General features: G+C 45.1%; 1 long non-coding RNA gene across 1 annotated transcript; it reads left to right on the top strand.

Moving 5' to 3' along the window:
- The first annotated feature begins 740 nt into the window (after nt 1-740).
- Nucleotides 741-9,351, top strand: LOC140204468 (uncharacterized). Its single transcript, XR_011887631.1, has 3 exons — nt 741-853; nt 1,206-1,324; nt 8,514-9,351. It is a non-coding gene; the product is annotated as an uncharacterized lncRNA (long non-coding RNA).
- The last annotated feature ends 5,800 nt before the right edge of the window (nt 9,352-15,151 follow it).

Below are 15,151 nucleotides of genomic sequence, written 5' to 3' on the forward strand. Positions count from 1 at the left end.
TCGTGTGTGCTCATGAAAGCCCACTTCCCCAATGTTCATGAAACACCTCCTCTCTAACACGACAAATTCCATTGATGCTGCAAAACCCTGCTGCTGCTGTCAGTGAGGCACTTAAAGAATGAAAGAAGATCATAAAATTTCCCTATTGCTTTCAGTTCTCCTGGGGCCAGGATGGGGAAATCTTCTCACTTATTGACCCTTTGTCCATTAAACTCAACTTGTTCTATTTACGCACTGGAATTTGGGTTTGACCTCTGGCCCCATACAACAGAATCTCTGGCCATGCGTCACATGGAGATGGAGTGTGGTTCCTCTCCGACCAGGCTAGAATGATAGGAAGTAAATGTTTAGAGAGACACAACAGAGAGGCTGTTTATTAAAAGGTGCTTTTCGTCAATAGGTGGAAAAGCTAGTTGGAATTATTTAGTTCAGTTAATTTTAATCCCTTTGTAAATTCCGGTTGCAAAGACAATGTTGTTTTGTTAATATAGTGCAGCCACTGTTGTAATACAGGAAAATACACCAGCCAGTTTGATGCACAGTAAGATTCCGTGAGCACAGAGCTGAATGCCAACTTCCCTTTTAACATGATTGATGATAAATGTCGAGCCGATTAACAGGGAAAACATTCTGGCCCTTTCCTAAAAAAGTGGCTATGGGATATTTTACAGCCATGTGAATAAGTGGTCTAACTCCCACATACAAAATGCTGGCGGAACTCAGCAGTCCAGGCAGCATCTATGGAAAAGAGTAAACAGTCGATGTTTCGGGTGGAGACCCTTCATCAGGACTGGAAAGAAAGGGAGAAGAGATCAGAATAAGGAGTTGTCGGAAGGGGAGGAAGAAGTCCAAGGTAGCAGGTGATAGTAAGACAAGGAGAGTGGGAGGGGTTGAAATAAAGCGCTGGGAATTCCCCATTCCTCTTACCTGTCCATCGCCTCCCTCTGGTGCTCCTGCCCCTTCCCTTTCTTTCATGGTCTCCTGTTCTCTCCAGTCACATTCCCCCTTCTCCAGCCTATTTATTTAACCAGTCAACTTCCCAGCTCTTTACTTCACCCCTCCCCACCTCCTGAATTCACCAGTCACCGGCCACTTTGTACTTCTTCGACCCTCCCTCCACCTTCTTATTCTGACTTCTCCCCTTCTTTTCCAGTCCAGTTGAAGAGTTTTTGCCAGAAATGTTGACCGTTTACTCTTTTCCGCAGATGCTGCCCGACTTGCTGAATTATTCCAGCATTTTGTGCGTGTTGCTTTGGATTCCCAGCACCTGCAGATTTTCTTGTGTTTGGGACTAATCCCCACCTGGAGGGGAGCTTTTCGGAAAGTAAGTATCAGATTTAGGCTCAAGCTTTGGCTCAGCTCCTTCCTATCATCCACAACCTCTTGCCAGTCTAAAGCCCTTTAGTCTCTGCCTTATGGCCACTCAATGGCCCGGCCTCCACAGCAGTTTCTGGCGATGAATTCCACAGATTCACCACCTTCCAGCTGAAACCATTCCTCCTCATCTCTGTTTGGAAGGAACCATCCTTTATTCTGAGGCTGTGGCATAAGACGATAAGACACAGGAGCAGGATTAGGCCATTTGGCCCATTGAGTCAGGCCTGCCATTCCATCATGGCTAATTTATTATCCCTCTCAACCCCATTCTCCTGCTTCTCCCCATAACCTTTGACACTCTTACTAATCAAGGACCTGTCAACCTCCACTTTAAATATACCCAATGACTTGGCCTCCACACCATAACAATGAATTGCAGAGTTTCACCACACACTGGCTAAAGAAATTCCTCTTTGTTTGTTCTAGAGCGCCATCCTTGTAGTCTGAGGCTGTGCTCTCTGGTCCTAGACTCCCCCACTACTGGAAAGATCCCCTCCATGCCCTTGGATCTCAAATGATTCTGAGTTGAAATCATGGTCAAAACCTGAAGCCTTCCCTTCGTCATCCTGGTGATCTTCTCCCTGGACAAAGCTCGGAAAAGAGTGCCTGCTTTGGGACTCTGCTCTTGAGCATACAAATAATGTGATGTGATGGGTGGAGACTAGGAACTCAGAAGATGTGTGGGTAGATCCACTTGGTTTGGTCAAGAAATAGTGATATAGTGAATGAAATAGTCAAATAATCCTCAGTTGTCAGTGGAGACGGGGACAGATTCCAGAGGCTTGGCTGAATGAGTGCATCAGGTCTCCATTGAGAAGTCTCATCAGTCCAGGCGTCCACTCCACCTCCCAGATCATCCGGTCTCATCCCTCTTCTGATCCTGAGTTCTCAGTCTTTTCCAACATCCGTTACTCTGCCTCACTCAAATTCTGGAATTCTTTGTTCAAACCTTCCAGCTGCTTATGATCATCTGCCCAACCAAGCTTTGGTCAGCTGGACTAATGCCTCCATGGGGCTTGCTGCCTCTTTGCTTTGTAGATATGCCCTGCTCCTGTTCAGGGCAGATCCAACCAAACAAGTCCAGTGGACAACAGTCCACAGATCTCTCAGTGGGTGAACATCTGGGGGACAGTGACCACTGCTCCCTGGCCTTTAGCATGATCGTGGAAAAGGATAGAATCAGAGAGGACAGGAAAATTTTTAATTGGGGAAGGGCAAATTATGAGGCTATAAGGCTAGAACTTGCGGGTGTGAATTGGGATGATATTTTTGCAGGGAAATGTACTATGGACATGTGGTCGATGTTTAGAGATCTCTTGCGGGATGTTAAGGATAAATTTGTCCCGGTGAGGAAGATAAAGAATAGTAGGGTGAAGGAACCATGGGTGACAAGTGAGGTGGAAAATCTAGTCAGGTGGAAGAAGGCAGCATACATGAGGTTTAGGAAGCAAGGATCAGATGGGTCTATTGAGGAATATAGGGAAGCAAGAAAGGAGCTTAAGAAGGGGCTGAGAAGAGCAAGAAGTGGCCATGAGAAGGCCTTGGCGAGTAGGGTAAAGGAAAACCCCAAGGCATTCTTCAATTATGTGAAGAACAAAAGGATGACAGGAGTGAAGGTAGGACCGATTAGAGGTAAAGGTGGGAAGATGTGCCTGGAGGCTGTGAAAGTGAGCGAGGTCCTCAATGAATACTTCTCTTCGGTAATCACCAATGAGGGGGAACTTGATGATGGTGAGGACAATATGAGTGAGGTTGATATTCTGGAGAATGTTGATATTAAGGGAGAGGAGGTGTTGGAGTTGTTAAAATACATTAGGACGGATAAGTCCCCGGGGCCTGATGGAATATTCCCCGGACTGCTCCACGAGGCAAGGGAAGAGATTGCTGAGAGTCTGGCTAGGATCTTTATGTCCTCGTTGTCCACGGGAATGGTACCGGAGGATTGGAGGGAGGCGAATATTGTCCCCTTGTTCAAAAAAGGTAGTAGGGATAGTCCGGGTAATTATAGACCAGTGAGCCTTACGTCTGTGGTGGGAAAGCTGTTGGAAAAGATTCTTAGAGATAGGATCTATGGGCATTTAGAGAATCATGGTCTGATCAGGGACAGTCAGCATGGCTTTGTGAAGGGCAGATCGTGTCTAACAAGCCCGATAGAGCTCTTTGAGGAGGTGACCAGGCATATAGATGAGGGTAGTGCAGTGGATGTGATCTATATGGATTTTAATAAGGCATTTGCCAAGGTTCCACATGGTAGGCTTATTCAGAAAGTCAGGAGGCATGGGATCCAGGGAAGTTTGGCCAGGTGGATTCAGAATTGGCTTGCCTGCATAAAGCAGAGGGTGGTGGTGGAGGGAGTACATTCAGATTGGAGGATTGTGACTAGTGGTGTCCCACAAGGATCTGTTCTGGGACCTCTACTTTTCGTGATTTTTATTAATGACCTGGATGTGGGGGTAGAAGGGTGGATTGGCAAGTTTGCAGACGACACAAAGGTTGGTGGTGTTGTCGATAGTGTAGAGGATTGTCAAAGATTGCAGAGAGACATTGATAGGATGCAGAAGTGGGCTGAGAAGTGGCAGATGGAGTTCAACCCAGAGAAGTGTGAGGTGGTACACTTTGGAAGGACAAACTCCAAGGCAGAGTACAAAATAAATGGCAGGATACTTGGTAGTGTGGAGGAGCAGAGGGATCTGGGGGTACATGTCCACAGATCCCTGAAAGTTGCCTCACAGGTGGATAGGGTAGTTAAGAAAACTTATGGGGTGTTAGCTTTCATAAATTGAAGGATAGAGTTTAAGAGACCGGATGTAATGATGCAGCTCTATAAAACTCTGGTTAGGCCACACTTGGAGTACTGTGTCCAGTTCTGGTCGCCTCACTATAGGAAGGATGTGGAAGCATTGGAAAGGGTACAGAGGAGATTTACCAGGATGCTGCCTGGTTTAGAGAGTATGAATTATGATCAGAAATTAAGGGAGCTAGGGCTTTACTCTTTGGGGAGAAGGAGGATGAGAGGAGACATGATAGAGGTGTACAAGATAATAAGAGGAATAGATAGAGTGGATAGCCAGCACCTCTTCCCCAGGGCACCACTGTTCAATACAAGAGGACATGGCTTTAAGGTAAGGGGTGGGAAGTTCAAGGGGAATATTAGAGGAAAGTTTTTAAATTAGAGAGTGGTTGGTGCGTGGAATGCACTGCCTGAGTCAGTGGTGGAGGCAGATACACTCGTGAAGTTTAAGAGACTACTAGACAGGTACATGGAGGAATTTAAGGTGGGGGCTTATATGGGAGGCAGGGTTTGAGGGTTGGCACAACATTGTGGGCCGAAGGGCCTGTACTGTGCTGTACTATTCTATGTTATATGTTTACATAGAGATACCGAGCAGCAGAGCACAAAAACAGGCCCTTTGGCCCATCTAGTTCATGCAGCCCTAATGTTCTACCTGCACCCGAACTACATCTCTCTCATCTATGAACTGATCAAAACTTCTCCTAAATGTTACAGTTGAACCCATAACTACCATTTACGCTGGCAGCTCGTTCCACTCTCACACCACCCTGAGAGTGAAGTAGCTCCCCCTCATGTTCCCGTTAAATATTTCACCTTTCACCCAAAACCGATGACCTCTGGTTCTAGGCTTATCCAGCCTGAGGGGGATAAACCTGCATGTATTTACATAGTTTTGCATAGTTTTGTTTATAAGATCTCCCCTGATTCTCCTTCCTATGCTCCAGGAAATAAAATCCTAACCTATTCAACCTACCCTTGTAACTCAGGCCCTCGAGTCCTGGCAACATCCATGTTAATTTTCTCTGCACTCTTTAGTGTAGGTTGGTGAACAGAACTACCCACAATCCTCTAGATTTGGCCTCACCAATTTCTTTCGTTCCTCTTTCTCTATCTATCTATCTCGAGACATAGCATGGTAACAGGCTCCTTCTGGCCCAGCGAGCATGTGTCACCCAATAATACCCATGTGACCACCAAACCTACCAACCCGTACACCTTTGGAATGTGGGAGGAAACCAGATCACCCGGTGTAAACTCATAGGTCACAGGGAGAACATATAAACTCCTCACAAACAGTGGCAGAGTTGGCTTACAGGACTTCATCATAACATCCCATCCCCTGTACTCGACAATACGCCAAAAGCACGTGGCAAGTGAATCTGGCCAGTGACGATAACCAATAGCAAATGTGGAGCCTTTGTCCTGATTGGAGCGTGATCTGATGCAATGTCCCTGCCTGGTTCAACGTTTGGTCCAAAATCTCAGCTGGCAGTGAGTTCTCAACAGGACCAGTCTCATAGGCAGTTGCCAGAGCCGCCGGCAGCAATATCTGGAAGAGAAATGGGAAGTTTTCCTGCAGCCAGTATTTCTCTCTCCACAGAGAAATACTGACCTGCAGAGTGTTTCCCAGCATTTTCCGGTTTTATTTCAGATCTCCAGCACCTGCAGGTTTTTCCCTTTCCTGCTACTCCTTTTCCATGACAATAGCAATCAGTCTGCCGACGTTATCTGCTCAGTGCTAACCTGAGCAAACAAGAGGACATAGTTCACAAACAGCTCTTTCAATCTGCCATCAGATTTCTGAATGGATAATCAACCCATAAACACTACTTCATTATCTTTCTTCTGTTTTTGTACTACTTACTTAATTTAATTTATATACATATCTTATTGTAATTTATAGATTTTTATTATTATGTATTGTAATGTACTGCTGCTACAAAACAACAAACTTCACAGCAAAAACCAGTGATATTAAACCTGATTCTGATTCTGAACAGTCCAGATACATCAACAATGCTGACATTTAACCCTACAACCATCAGGCTCCTGAACCAGCTTGGATAATGTCACTCACCTCGACTCTGAACTGATTCCACAACCTTCAGTCTCATTTTCAGCACTCTACAACTCATGTCCCCATTAATCATCTTTCTATCTATGCAGTAATTTATTTATTCATTCATTTATCTATCTGTTTAATTACTAATGTTTATTTATTTATCTTTATTTGTTTGCACACTTTGTCATTTTGTACATTGGCTGCTTGTCAGACTTTGCATATTGTCTTTAATTAACTCTCGAAGTTTTTTTTTATTTTCCTGTGAGTACCAGCAAGGAAATGAATCTCAAGTGACAAATCCATACTTTGATAATAAATTTACTTTGACTTTAACAAAGCTGAGATTGAGCTGATATAAAAGTGGTTTGATCTTTTGTCTGAGGAAATTTGAACAGCGCCTTTGTTGCATGCGGTCAATAGTTTGACTCGAAGTTGTTTATTACAGCTTGCTGAGATTAGTTTGCCTTGTCAACTGACTAAAGTCTCACCTCAAATACAGAACACATGCTGACACAACAGTGTAGTGCAGAAGCAGGAAATCAGGATCAGGCTTATCATCATGAAATTTGCTGCTTTGTACAGTGCACGGTGTAACAAAATTATAAGTTACAATGAGAAATATGGTAAAAAATAGTGCAGAAAGAGAGCAAAATGGTGAGTTAGTGTACAAGCATTCATGGACCATTCAAAAACCTAACGATGAGGGGGGGGAAGAAGCTGTTCCTAAAATGTTAAGTGTGTATCTTCAAGCTCCTGTACCTCCTCATTGATGGTAGTAACATGAAGAGGACGTGTCCTGGCCCGAGAGGGTCCTCCATAATGGACTACCCTCTTGAGGCAAGATGTCCTCAGTGGTGGGGAGGGTAGTGCCTATGATGTGATCCTTTGTGCTTTAAGCTTGGTTGGTGATGCAGAGGTTAGAGTCGCTGGGTCACAGCTCACAGCTTCAGTGACCTGGGTTCAGTCCTGATCTTGGGTGCTGCCTGTGTGGTATTGCCCTGTGACTTGGTGAATTTTCGGCCTGGGTTCCTGGAAGAAAAGTGGGCAGTGTTCCCAGGGCCTATACTTCTCTCTCCACAGACACTCCCGACCTGCTGTGTTTTCTGCATTTTCTGCTTTTATTTAATTATTGCAGAAAAACGAAGTTTTCTTGAATTTCATTTTCAGTTGATTTTCACTCTCCTTCCAGTTTCACCAGGGTTGGAAATTCTGTCCAGAGGGATTTGAGCCCTCCCATTTGCCTGTTTTACCTCTTCACAGGAGTTAGCTGAACTTCTGAATGTTTACAGCATTTTCTGTTTTTATTTCAGATTTCCAGCACCTGCAGTTTCCTTTTCACTTACCAAAACAAATTACCCGATGGTAACACGAGGAATTCTGCAGATGCTGGATATTCAAGCAACACACATCAAAGTTGCTGGTGAACGCAGCAGGCCAGGCAGCATCTCTAGGAAGAGGTACAGTCGACGTTTCGGGCCGAGGCCCTTCGTCAGGGTGAACTGATAGAAGAGCTAGTAAGCCATTTGAAAGTGGGAGGGGGAGGGGGAGATCCAAAATGATAGGAGAAGACAGGAGGGGAGGGATGGAGCCAAGAGCTGGATAGTTGATTGGCAAAGGGGATATGAGAGGATCACGGGACAGGAGGCCAAGGGAGAAAGAAAAGGGGGAGGGGAAACCACACATTCTTTTTCTCCCTCTGTCCCTCTGAATATACCCCTTGCCCATCCTCTGGGTTCCCCCCCACTTTTCTTTCTTCTCGGACCTCCTGTCCCATGATCCTCTCGTATCCCTTTTGCCAATCACCTATCCAGCTCTTGGCTCCATCCTTCCCCCTCCTGTCTTCTCCTATCATTTTGGATCTCCCTCTCTCCTTCCAACTTTCAAATCCCTTACTCACTCTTCCTTCAGTTAGTCCTGATGAAGGGTCTCGGCCAGAAACGTCGACTGTACCTCTTCCTATAGATGCTGCCTGGCCTGCTGCGTTCACCAGCAACTTTGATGTGTGTATCCAATGGTATGTCACCTTGCTGTTTGTGGGGGCTTGCGGTGCACAAATCACCCAATGGTATGTCACCTTGCTGTTTGTGGGGGGTTCGGTGCATAAATTGGTTATCCTGCTTCCTATTCGTCAACGGTAAATACACTTTAAAATTAATTTGATTGGTTGTAAAGTGGCTGGGACATTCCAAGACTGCACTGTGGGATCTTTGCTTGAGCCTCAGCTCAGACTTAGTTGTTTTTTAAATTATCTAATTGTTTAAATTTTTATTCTTTTCTTAGGTTCGTAAGGTGATTTGGGCGATAGAGAGGGGAGATGAAGGTCAGGTTGGGGTTTAGGAACAGGCATGTGAAGAATTAGAAGTCATACTGGAGTCTAAGTGTTTGACAACCAGGGACATGAGCGTGGGATAATCGTGGTTGGATATCTGATGTTCCCTCCTCCCCTCCGCCCACCCCAGTCAGCGAGGTGTTTCCGAGTTCTCGAGTCAGAATTCTGTGCAGGCATGGGGAATGAGTCTCAATTGCTCCCCCCGCCTCGGTTTCAGGATCAGTGAGACGGGACTTCAAGGCCTGGTGTTCAGTGATCGGCATGTCCTGGGAAAAAATATGCTGGAGGTAGGCCCGGCTGTGGTAACTTCTACTTCGAAAAAGGCACACTCGACAACTTCATGCCAAAGAAACAACTTTATCTCGAACGTCAAAACCGTTATGTATATACAGAGGCTTTCACAACCCGTACGGCATGGCAGGAGCACCGGAAGTAAAAAGAACAGAAGTAAAAAACCCTCTATTATCCTAATTAGTACTAACTTACTTTTAATAATGCTCACATTGCAACACCCGGGGTTGAATCAGAAGTAAACATCCAGTCGCTGGAGGCAAGTCTCCAAACCTCTGCTAGAGAGGTCGAAGCCCATTGTCTGCAGGCCCGAGTCCTTATCTGCTGGAGGCTGGAGGCCTAGGGTGAAAGGACTGTGTACGTGCATAGGTGGGAGGGAGATAAAGGGCTTGCTTTGCTGTTGTTGTTCGCTTGTTCTACTGAGCATTGTGGGCGTACTGTATTGATGCCAGGTTGTGTGGTGACACTTGCCAGCTGCCCCCAGCACATCCTCGGATACAACACCGCAATTCACTGTTTGCCTCAATGTACTGTACATGTGATAAATACATTTGAATCTTGAATCTTGCATTTGCTGCTAAATGGTCCTTGTTTCCAATCAACACCCCCCACCCCCAACGATACACAGAGGCTCTGCAGACAACGTCTGACCCGCTGAAACAGGATCTTGTCTGAGATTAGCCCGAGAGGCTAGGCAAGAGTGGAAGTGGCAAGTGGCTTGACGATCTTCCTCATCGTGAGATCAATGGGTGGGAAAGGAAGTGCACATTGAGGCCAGGATGTGCCTTTGTGTCAATGGCATGTTTGCCCCTTGGAGTATAGGGACAAAAAATAAACAGTCAGGCCAAAGTTCTCCACAGATAACAACATCGTGGTTTGTCCCTCTGCACTCTCGCCTTTTTCTCATTGACTCCTTCTCTCTCTTCACACTCTCACATTCACTCTCTTCACAGCTCACTGACTCATTTTTTCCATCATCTCTCTCTCTTCTTGTGTTCTTATTTCTCATTCTCTCACTATTTTTCTTGTTCTTCCCCAGTCTTTCTCTCAGACTCTCTCTCTATCTCTCTCAGTCTCTCACTCTCTGTCTCTTTTTGTCTCTGATTCTGCCTTCATCTCTCTCTCTCCATCAGTCTCGGTTGCTCACAGGCTCTTTGTCTTTCTCTCTGTTTTGTTCTTTCAGTCTCTGTCTCTGTTTGCATGTGACTGTCTCTCTCTCTGTGGCCACCGTAATCTCTTTGCCTCTTTCACGCTCTCTTACTTTTTATCCCCTTCAAACCTTCTTCTCTCTTCAACTCGCTCACGAATTGTCACGTAATCTTTCACTCTACTCACTCTCCCGTTTTCCTTCTACAGTTCTCTTTCTCCCTTTAGCTCCCTGCTGACCTGAGCAGCTTTATGTGCCGAGTTCAGCGACACGCTCCAAAAGCTCTGAAATGAGAGACAGCAGATGCTGCAATCTGAAGCAACAAACACACTGTTGGAGAAACAGTCTTTCTCAACCAGTTTACTGACTAGCACCCTTTAGGGAGGTGAGATGGTTTATCCTTTGCTCGTACCAAGTCTTCCGGTTACCTGCCCGGCAGCATTCATATTTTCCATCCAGCGTAGACTGAGGCCACTTGGCCTACACTGGGTTACAGAGAAACCCCATCCTCTGCTTAGCTTCGAACAACCAATTCTCATTAACTCCCACCGCCATATGGGGTTAAGTTACAGCGGCCAGTTAACCTGGCAACCCACACATCCTTAGGGTGTGGGAGCACCTGGGGTGAAACCCACGCAGTTACAGGAGAACGTGCAAACTCCACACAGACAGGACGGAACCCAGGAGGCCGATCAGTGGGGCATTGGCACCAACAGTGCCTCCCGCTCCTATATTCATGGATGCTTTAGTTTGCTCTCTGCTCCCACAAAGTACTTCCAAACCTATAGGCTCCAAATGCATTAAAGTGAAAGGGTAGGCTCAACATTATGGGCCCAAGGGCCTGTCTTGTGCTGTGATGTTCTGTGTTCAAAATGCCTTGGCAAAAGAGATACATGGGGAACATTGCTGATGCTGTGGGCTGTCAGGGTGAGGGTGAGGGTATCATGGGGGTGACACTGAGAATAGAAGGCAGTGGGGACGGGTGGGAATGATGCCCTCTCCAGAACCCTCACAACAGCTATGACAACTCCCCTTTAGACGACACAAAACTATCCAAGAGCCAGAAGCAATATCAGAAAAACAATTGACCCACAGCAAATGAAGAGTTATTGGAAGAAATATTTGGCAAGGAGGTGGTTCCTTAGAAGTAGAGATAAAAGAATTGGGAATTGGGAAAAGGAATTCCAGAGTCCCAGACAAGGTGGAGTAATTAGTTGGAAGATGGACGCTAGGTTCTGGTGAAGTGGAGATTTGTAGGGACTGGAGGAGGTGATGGAAAAGGGAGTTTGATGTTTTTTATTCATTCAAGGGGTAAAGGCCTGACAGGCTGAGCCAGTATTTACAGTACAGTGCCATCTATCTTAGGCACATGTAAAAACATTCTGTAAAGCCAAGATGCTTTCAAAAGCAAATGAAATGAAAATTTTCTAAATATCAGTAAAATCACTTTAAAGAGCAGAAAACAGTAAAACCCCAATCAAAATCAATATTTGGTAGGATCACCCTTTGCCTTCAAAAGAGAAATCATTTCTCTTAGGTACACTGCTGAACAGCTTTATAAGAAAATCAGCTGGTAGGTTGTTCCAAGCATCTTGGAGAACTTGCCACAGTTCTTCTGCAGACTTTGGCTGTCTCGCTTGGTTCTGTCTGTCCAGGCAATCCCAGACAGCCTCGATGATGTTGAGAGTAGGGCTCTGTGGAGGCCATACCATCTGTTGCAGAACTCCTTGTTCTTTTTTTCACTGAAGACAGTTCTTTATGACCTTGGCCATGTGTTTGGGGTCATTGTCCTGCTGCAGAATGAAGTTAAGACCAATCAGCCACCTCCCCGATGGCATTGTGTGATGGATGAGAATCTGCTTGTACTTCTCAGCATTGAGGATTCCATTAATTCTGACCAGATCACGAGTTCATTTGCAGAAATGCAACCTCAAACCTGCAGGAACCTCTGCAGTGCTTCACTGTTGGTTGCAGGCACTCATCCACGTTGCGCTCTCCAGCTCTTTTACAGACAAACTGCCTCCTGCTTGAGCCAAATACCTCAAATTTTGACTCATTGCTGCAATTGTCCATCACCCCAGTCCTTGTGTCTTTGTGCATAGATGAATCGCTTGGTTTTGTTTGCACTTGGAGCACTGGCTTTTTGGCAGCATCTCTTCCATGAAGTCCACCTCTGACAAGACTTCTCTGGACTGTAGAGGGGTGTAATTGGGTTCCAGTGGTTTCTGCGAGTTCAGAGATGATAGCAGTGCTGGATTTCTTCTGATTTAGAAGGGGCCATTAGCTTGATGCACCTTTTGACTGCTGCACCCAGTTTCTGTGGCCGACCACTGCGTTACTGGCATTGCCCGTTTCTTTGTGCTTCTTCAGAAGAGCTTTGACTGCATAGCTCCTGTTTGCCATGAAATTTCTGCTTCTGACAGACCTTGCTGACTCAGGATGTCCTGCTTGTGTTTTGTTGCTATGCTCATTCTCGTCATGGTGTAAGAATTGACAACTTGAAGATTAAACTGTCACACCCTCACCTTTTAGTTAGGTTGTCCTTTGCCTATTTTGATTCCTTCTACACTCATTTCTGTTCCAGTTAATCAGTTTGTCATTGATCAGCTTGTTTGTTCTCTTTGTCTAATCATTCACTGGCCTTTATACCTACAAAGTTATCAAGTTTTTATTTGAAACCTGGTCTATCACTTAATATATTATTTCCTTAAACAAAATACATTTCTCCATAACATTAAGTTTTGGAAAATGAATGCATGAAAATCTATAATTTGTTCTTTTCTACCGACACACTAATACAGAAGACAAAAGGTAAGCCTCTAAAACAAAATGTATTAAAAATATCTAGGGTGCCCAACCCGAGATGCCTCTGAGCTGCCTTACTGAACGACTGAAGTGTCTGAGCTGTGGGTTTGCCCTCATTAGTGGTTAGGGAGGGGTATTTCAGGATTTTGACCCAGCAACGGTTAAGGATTAGCAATACATTTCCAAGTCAGTCTGGTGTCAGGATGGTTTGGAGGGCAGCTTCCAAGTGGGAGTGTTCCCTGAACTTTTGATATCTTTGTCATTCTCACTGGTGGAGGTCACGGGTTTGGAAGGTACTGTCTAAAGATACTTAGTGAGTTATGCACACAAGGTGCTGGAGGAGCTCAGCAAGTCAGGCAGCCTCGAAAGAGGGGAATAAGCAGATGACATTTTGGGCCAAGATTCTTCCTCCAACATTTTCTGTGTGTTGCTGAAGATTTCCAGCATCTGCAGAATCTCTTATGTTGGTGACTTACTGTGTTAGAGTATTGAGGCCCAATTGGTCCTCACTGACCAAGACACCCATCCACATTTACCCATCTTCACAAATATCTGCAGATGGGCCAGGTTCCTCTAAACCTTTCCTATCCACTTAACTGTAAAATGTCCCTGCCTCAGCCACATCCTCTGGCATAAGACCATAAGACACAGGAGCTGAATTAGGCCATTTGGCCCCTTGAGTCTCTGCCGTTCCATCATGGTTGATTCATTATCCTTCTCCTCCCCTTTCCCTCTGATTTTTGACACCCTGATTAATCAAGAACCCATCAGCATCCACCTTAAATATACCCAAAAACTTCGCCTACATAGCTGTATGTGACAATAAATTCAACCACCCCTGGCTAAAGAAGTTTTTTCCTCGTTTCCATACCAAATGGACACCCCTCATTCTGAAGCTGTGGCATCTGCTCCTAGACTTCTCAATATTTGATAGGTTTCAATGAGATCCTCCCTCATTCTTCTAAACTCCAGCAAGTATAGGCCCAGAGCCATTGTTTGATATAGTTCTTATACGTTAACCCTTTCATTCCTGGGATCCTCCGCTAGACTGTATCCAAAGTCAGCACATCATTTCTTAGATAAGAAACCTGAAAGTGCTCATAATACTCCAAGTGTGGTCTGACCAATGCCTTACAAAGCCTCAGCATTACATCCTTACTTTTGTATTCTAGTCCTCTCGAAATGGATGCTTTGCCTTCCTTGCCACTGACTCAACCTGCAAGATATCCTTTAAGGAACCCTGCACCAGGACCCTCAAGTCCTATAGTGTCTCCAATTTTTGAATGTCCTATCTAGAAAATAGTCTACGCTTTTGTTCCTTCTAGGTCCTGTTGAAGCTTTCTGTAACTGGGAGATCACGTGAGCATTCAGCACAAGAGCAGTGCAGGTGGAATTATGGATAAGATTGAATTAAAAATTGGAGGAACTGAGCGAAATACATGTTAGTAGGGAAGTGGTGTTAGGTAAATTGAAGGGATTGAAGGCAGATAAATCCCCAGGGCCAGATGGTCTGCATCCCAGGGTGCTTAAGGAAGTAGCCCAAGAAATAGTGGATGCATTAGTGATAATTTTTCAAAATTCGTTAGATTCTGGACTAGTTCCTGAGGATTGGAGGGTGGCTAATGTAACTCCACTTTTTAAAAAAGGAGGGAGAAAGAAACCGGGGAATTATAGACCGGTTAGCCTAACGTCGGTGGTGGGGAAACTGCTGGAGTCAGTTATTAAGGATGTGATAACAGCACATTTGGAAAGTGGTGAAATGATCGGACAAAGTCAGCATGGATTTGTGAAAGGAAAATCATGTCTGACGAATCTCATAGAATTTTTTGAGGATGTAACTAGTAGAGTGGATAGGGGAGAACCAGTGGATGTGGTATATTTGGATTTTCAGAAGGCTTTTGACAAGGTCCCACACAGGAGATTAGTGTGCAAACTTAAAGCACACGGTATTGGGGGTAAGGTATTGGTGTGGGTGGAGAGTTGGTTAGCAGACAGGAAGCAAAGAGTGGGAATAAACGGGACCTTTTCAGAATGGCAGGCGGTGACTAGTGGGGTACCGCAAGGCTCAGTGCTGGGACCCCAGTTGTTTACAATATATATTAATGACTTGGATGAGGGAATTAAACGCAGCATCTCCAAGTTTGCGGATGACACGAAGCTAGGTGGCAGTGTTAGCTGTGAGGAGGATGCTAAGAGGATGCAGGGTGACTTGGATAGGTTGGGTGAGTGGGCAAATTCATGGCAGATGCAATTTAATGTGGATAAATGTGAAGTTATCCACTTTGGTGGCAAAAATAGGAAAACAGATTATTATCTGAATGGTGGCCGATTAGGAAAAGGGGAGGT

Source organism: Mobula birostris, chromosome 10, assembly GCF_030028105.1.
Source record: "Mobula birostris isolate sMobBir1 chromosome 10, sMobBir1.hap1, whole genome shotgun sequence".
NCBI lineage: Eukaryota > Metazoa > Chordata > Chondrichthyes > Myliobatiformes > Myliobatidae > Mobula > Mobula birostris.